Source organism: Lipotes vexillifer, unplaced genomic scaffold (genome assembly GCF_000442215.2).
Source record: "Lipotes vexillifer unplaced genomic scaffold, Lipotes_vexillifer_v1.1 scaffold1187, whole genome shotgun sequence".
Lineage (NCBI taxonomy): Eukaryota > Metazoa > Chordata > Mammalia > Artiodactyla > Lipotidae > Lipotes > Lipotes vexillifer.
The window spans coordinates 38188-45088 of record NW_006776226.1 but is presented as its reverse complement, the minus strand read 5'-3'; positions in this window follow the sequence as shown (position 1 = coordinate 45088).

The following is a 6901-nucleotide window of genomic DNA, read 5'->3' as shown; positions in this document are numbered from 1 at the left end:
TTTGCAGTCAAGGTATCAGCCAGGTCTGAAGTCACCTGAAGCTTTGACTGGAACTGGAGGATCCATTTCCAAGATGGCTCTCTCACACAGTGCTTAGTAGGACCCTTTAGTCTCTTTCTAGCTGTGGGCAAGAGGCTTTACATGGCCTCCCATAGGGCTGCTTGGGAATCCTCATGACATAGCCGCTGGCTTCCCATAGAGCAAATGATCCAAGAGGCAGTAAGGCAGAAGGTAGAAAGTCTTTTATGACTTAATCTTGGGAGTCACACATTATTTCTGCCATATTCTTTTGATCACGAAGTCAGCCCTATTCAGTGTGTGAGGGAACTACACAAGGGTGAAATACCAGGAGGCAGGCATCACAGGGTACCATCTTGGTGGCTGGCTGCCACAATCTCTTGAGTTTTTTTCTGTTGTTGGTTTTCTCTTGACTCTCAGTCACATTTTCTGCCTCTCTGCATGTCAAGATTCACTTGCATGGTGGGCTTTGTGTTGAACCTCCAAATGACACTATCTTTTTTTTTACCTGAAGTTTTGCCTTTCCTCTATTGAGCAGGTAGAGTAAGGGGCTCATTACCTCAATCTGGTTTGAGACTGGGTTAGATCAGGGCTGGACTGCAGGTTTGCTGAGATTCTGTCTATCTTTGATTTTCTTTCCTCTGATGTGTCCTGTCTAGGCTTCTTACCAAGGGCCTGGTGAGTCACTCTCTCCTTTCTGAAAGATAATACATGTATCATGGGGAAAATCTAATTGCATGTTTAGGATTCGTGGCATTTCCAATTTATTATGCCAGTGCTTCATGACTTTCAAAAGCTTTTCTGATTTCTCTTTACCCCAGTAGCATACCTCTTTGTGCTCCAAGCCATCCTCAGCTCATCCTATTCTCGGCCAGAATAGGCGAATATCCCCACGGGAATAGGGTTACTGGCAACCCTATTACAAAAGAAAATGGCCAGTAACAGATTGCTGCCTCACAGCGGCTCTCCCCTTTTTGATATTCTGAAGTTTCAGTTCATCGTTCCTCTTTCCTACAGCTCTCTGTAATGCTTTGGCATATATATTGAACAGCTTTTCCAGTGTGGGGCTCCTGTAAGCTATGCGACATCACAAACAAGACACTTTATTATTGTATTGTCTGCATATGCTTTTAGGACATATTTATAAAAATTTGATTGTCTTCTTACTAAATTTAGTCTTGAAAACTAAAGTTACTTGCTATGGCTCAAATGATGAAATCAGACTTGGAAATTAATGGCATATACTTGTCATAATTTCCAACAATTCCTAGCAGTTATGTTAATTAGAAGATTCCTGAGGCTCTTGGTTTGACAACTGAGGTTAAGTAACTGTGTTTAATTACAGAAACCAGAAACTTACAAATCCGAATGGGTCACTAAGGCCACACCTTAAGAATAGAGTATTTCTCATTAATTACACACATTGAAACATAAGATGTCCATTCTAAGATTTACAATTGCTATTCTTCTTTTGAGGGAATCACAGAATCAAGGACCTGGAACAGATTTCAGGGATTATCTACGAGCATTCTATTCACTTGCAGACACCCACTTGTCTGCCATCGCAAGCCCAGTTAGAACCTAATTGTTTTTGTCCCCCTTTTCATTCCTGCCCTCACATCTTCCTCCCCACCACTTGTCATTACCTTTTACTGTACCCCATTCTGTTAAACTTAGTCCCCTTTCCCCTTCCCTTCCTTTTCTTTCCTTCTACCATGTTTGGTGGGAACTCATATTTAACATCACCAAATTTCTTGCTTTTCCTGATACACTTCTTTCACCTCTTGAGGTTAACTGAACCCCAGCATTTTTCTCACGACAATTTATACTCAAAGCATGCTTTCAGACTTTGTGTTATCTTTTTGTTTACATTAGTGCTAGACCCCTCAGGTGCCCCACATTTGTTATTCTCTCTATGGAGGACCCTTGTCTAGATGCTAAAATCTAGGAGGGCAGGGATCAGATGGCTGTCTACCTCTAAGGAGCACACTCAGGTAGGCATCTGCCACAGTGCTGGGAATATTGTGTATAGGAGACCCTCACATTTGTTGAATTAACTAGTGAGTGAGTCAATAAATTAATTAATTAAAAATGGGACCCATATTTACTGTTCATTTTTCTCACCTTCTTTCTCTCTACAAGTTTTTTTTATAATTTGTCTGTCCTTTCCACAGGAGTGAATTTCTCAAAAGGTTAAAAATGACCTTTAGACTATCAGATTGCTAAATCCAAGGATCCCTTTGCATAGCACGTCCTGCAAATGTTTTTGGCCTTTCTCTTCACCTTCTTCTTTGGCAATTATCACACGCTTCAAAGGAAAAGAATGCTTCCATTAATTCCTACTTTGTTTTTTCTTTGCTGTTAGAAAGAAGTGATTCCTAAAACTCTTATGATAGACTTTTATGCTTTAATTTGGTAACTTAACATTGTGTAGCTTGCGGTAATTATAGTTTTATATTATTTCTTATTTTCCCTCTTAGATTGTGGAGTCTTTGTGGTTAATAATAATGACTAATATTTAGAGACCAGTAACAGGCATTATTCTAAGTACTATATACATAATAACTTAGTCTTCATAACTCTATAATTAAGGTATATTGTTGTCATTATTTCCACTTCATGGAGGAGGAAACTGAGGCCAAGAGAGATTAAATAATTGTTCAAGGTCATGTCGCTAGTAAATGACAGAGCCAGGAGTAGAACACACACAGTTTGGCTCAGTAGTCCATGTGCTTACTTCCCACTATGCATCAGCCTCTTGCAGCATGACCTGCATTTTATTACTCTTTGTATCCTCAACTGCTGACTCGGTGCATGAGACGTAATGATTACGTAATACATTTTTTGAGGGGGGGCATTAGGTTGAATTATTCATGTCAATCCCTTTACTTCACTTCTTTGAGAATCACATAGGCCTACACAGAAGAGTGAGGACTAAAAGTAAGATCTCTAGACAGCTTCTTCAGAACTCTTTCTCCTGCTTATAGAGCATCAGAGAAGTAAAAGATATTAGTTTTATTATCAATAAACTTTACTTGATGTGAGTCTACTGACAAATCCTTGATACATTAGAGTTCAATACACATTTTTTTCAGTTTCAACTTTAATTCTAATCACATATGTCTCTCAGTTAAATTGGGAGTTAAGGTTTGATTTCTGGTTGCAGATCTGTCACTAATCAGTTGAGTGACCCTGAATAAGTCTCTACCTTTCCAAGTCTGATAAGTTAAGTGTACAAATTAGGTTAAAATGATCTTCAAATTTCCTCCTGCTTAGATACAGGAACATCTAATAAGTACATTAAAGATGTTCAGCATTATTAATCACCACCTGCTGAAATTCTTTTTATTTTTTTATTCTGTATTCATAGCAACCAAGTACTGATTCCTTGATGGAATCATTCATTTAGCAAACATATAATGCCTACTATGTGCAAGAGATTGTAGACCATCTCCAACAATAGGAAGACAGAGCAGAAAATTAACATATTCTTTTGTATTATCAGGCTGCATGTTTTTCTTGGAATATTCCTTGATATTCATTTGAAAAAAAAAATAAAGCCCAATTTACTTTTCTGCAGCGTCCTGGGCTTTAGATATTTATGACTTTAATTATTTGTCCAAATAGATTCATCCCTTTGTACAATTCAACTTGTTTTCTCTGATAAGAATCATTTCAGTAAGTGCTCTGTACATAATTGTCTTAATAGTGTATCTCATTTGGTGGGTAATCTAGGTAATTGTATAACGTTATACTTGAAAATGAGCTTCAGGTATTATAGCGAAAAAAGCCCAGTTGTAAGGAATGGGCCCAAAGACCATGTCTGCAGAGCTGGGGCATCCAGAGCGCCATGAGCTCTAGTAATTGCCCTTACAGTGATGGCTCTGCTATCTGTTCTGTTTCCATAGATGGGGATGCTAGGTGACTCTGCCACACTTCAGAGCAACAACTTTATAATGTGCATGCTTTTGAAATCTGCTGATTTCAACACATCGCATTCTTAATTTAGGCATTAATATTACTACTAGGTAGTAATATTAAATGCTACTTATTAAATATATAACTATATGCCAGATGGTATTCTGAGTACTTTATAAATATTACCGCATTTAATTCTGACAGATCTGTAAGGTGGATTTTATTATCATTCTGATTTTACTTATGAAGAGTGTTAAGCAGCTTGCCTAAGGTCATATAGTTTGTAGCGAGAAATAGAGCAGGAATTTATATCCCAGTCTGACTAACTTCAATCTATTAGGCTTTATTCTAACTACCGAGTACCATTTTAACTCTTAATTATGTATTATTCCCTAATTCTCTCCATATAAATCTTGTTTTCTATCACTGACTAAAGCAGAGCCTCTATTTAAACCAGCTTTGTGAATCTACAGTCCACTTATTTTTTAAGATATGTATAATTTTATACATGAAATCTAAAAGTTTTAAAAGAAAGATATTAAAATATAGATGTCAAAAATCGGTGTTATTTCATTCCAAATTTAACTTGGATGTCTAAGTACTTATATATGGGAAATGCTGCCATTTCACAAAATGGTTTTGGAACTAATTTTCCTGTGGGAACACTTTCTTAGTATTCATTTTCCTGTTTAGGCATAGAAAGAGAAAATGCTCTCATTTATGCACAGATAATTACAGTATTCACATAACCTTTAGAAGTCTTTATTATTATTTTCTTTCCCTTCAAAGTTTCTGTATTCACTGAATTTATATCAGCCTAAGCACAGGGAATTCTTCCAGCTTGCACTTAAACTAATTTCTGAGAGAAAGCAGCATAATTTATACCTTATATTGCATAGTATTTATGAAACTGCATTTATTAAAGCTTTATAGACAAATGTGTTTGGGCTTGTTGTCATTTTTTTCCTGGTTTGGATTGATTTTTCAGTGCTGATTTATGGCAGTCGTCCCTCTGCACTAGAAACACTAGTAACAGGGAAAAGCCTGTGAATACAACATTTGCTACAGAAATGTGATTTCTCAGCATCTCTTTGATATAACAAGTTTAGGGGTCTCTTACTTTCTTTTAACGTAGTATCTATTAGAATAATTTGTAGCTTCTTATTTATCTTGTCTGTGTAGTGTCAATAAACATGCAAAACAGAACAATTTTTCCTCATTACCTAGTCCAGGACATTCAAAGGGAAACAGTATGGAGCAGGGCAAAGATATGGGCTATGGAGTCAAAATACCTGGGTTCAAATCCTACTTCTACTCTTTTCACACTGTATGACCTTGGGGCATGTTAATTAACTTCCTAAACCTCAGTTTTCTCATCTTTAAAATGGGATTAATACAAATCAGCTAACATTAATTGAACACTTAGCATATGTGAAGCATTACTTTTAAAGCTTTTTATTTCAGAACACATTAACTCCTCACAGTAACCCTGTGTGGAGGTGCAATTATCACCTCCATTTTACAGGTAAATAAACTAAGGCACAGAACAGTTAAGTAGCTTGCTCAAGCTCTTATGGGATTGTTGAGAGGATTAGAAACAGGCAACCAACAGAGTGCTCAGCAAGTAGAAAACACTGAAGAAAGGTGTCTTCCAAGCAGTCAGGAAGAGCTCTTGGTCACATACTTGTGTACCTTTAATAACAGATAAAAGGAGTAGAGGCTGTTCTTTACTCTCTACAGAAGTACTAGATTGATTAGGTTAAAGTTTCTGGAAACTTGACAGAGACCAGTCACCTCATTTTATATATGAAAAAGTGTATACCTTGCCAGGTTACATGACTTGGCTAAGATTTGGGTAGTTCAGAGACTAGAACCCAGATTTTCTATCTTAACCCTGGGCTTTTTCTCTCCCATAAGCCCAATGTCATAGCTCCTCTCATTGCTATCAACTTGGTTTGGGCAATTCATTTTTTAGTTAGAAATATCCAAGGTCAAGGAGATATGACTTGTCTTGTCTTTCTACTTAGTGAAGACAAATTACATTGGTACCAGAGTTACGAACTTTTGGCAAGAAAAAAATAAAGTGATGTATATTTTTACTTTGTCACACATAATCACAATTTATATTTGGTTATGATAATGTAGGTAGCTCCTTTATCGTTGCCTTTCTCTATTGGGAGAGTGTGGAAGATCAATTTCATTAATCATTTACATTATCTAATCAAATTATATAAATTAACTTTCTTATTTAGTACTTTCTCTCTTTAGGACACCATGTAGGAAACCTAAATGTCAGATAATGACTCTCAAGTAAAGGGTCAGACAAAGCAGAAAGCAATTAACATATCCAGGGTAAGCAATTTTTTCTAAAGATATGAGAAACATCTGGGATTCATTTTCAATGGTTGTGATTTGCTTTGTGGTTTTGAAATGAAGATAGCAATAGTACTTCAGAACTAAAACCAAACACAGACCAAAAAAGCGTAGAAATTTAGGCTTGTGAGGAGCATTCCTATATACCCAAGTTCAAAGTTACCAGTTAACCTTTAAATGTCACCAAACTGTTTCAGAGATGGTGAATGTCGTGGCTAATGTGACAACTGGTCTTTATGTGTGTCATGTACATTCAAGAATTTTCCAGGTCCCAAGGGCAATTGAATTGATAGATTTATCTTAACCTTTCACATAAGCTCGAGTTTACATTGAACTGGAACATTTTTTTCCCTTGATGTTCCTTTCTATTCTTTGGTTGAGAGTGATCTTTTCTGTCTACTGTTACTTTCTCGGGATGCCTGGATGTAGATATTCACAGTATAAATCAGATTGTTGGAGGTGCTGTAATGATAGTGATACTAAGTGAGATTAAGTGAATTCAATCAAAATTGATCCCTATTCCACCACAAAATATAAAAATCAAGTTTCTTGGAGTTTGAGGGTTTTTATATTAGTTTTATCTGACTCTTTC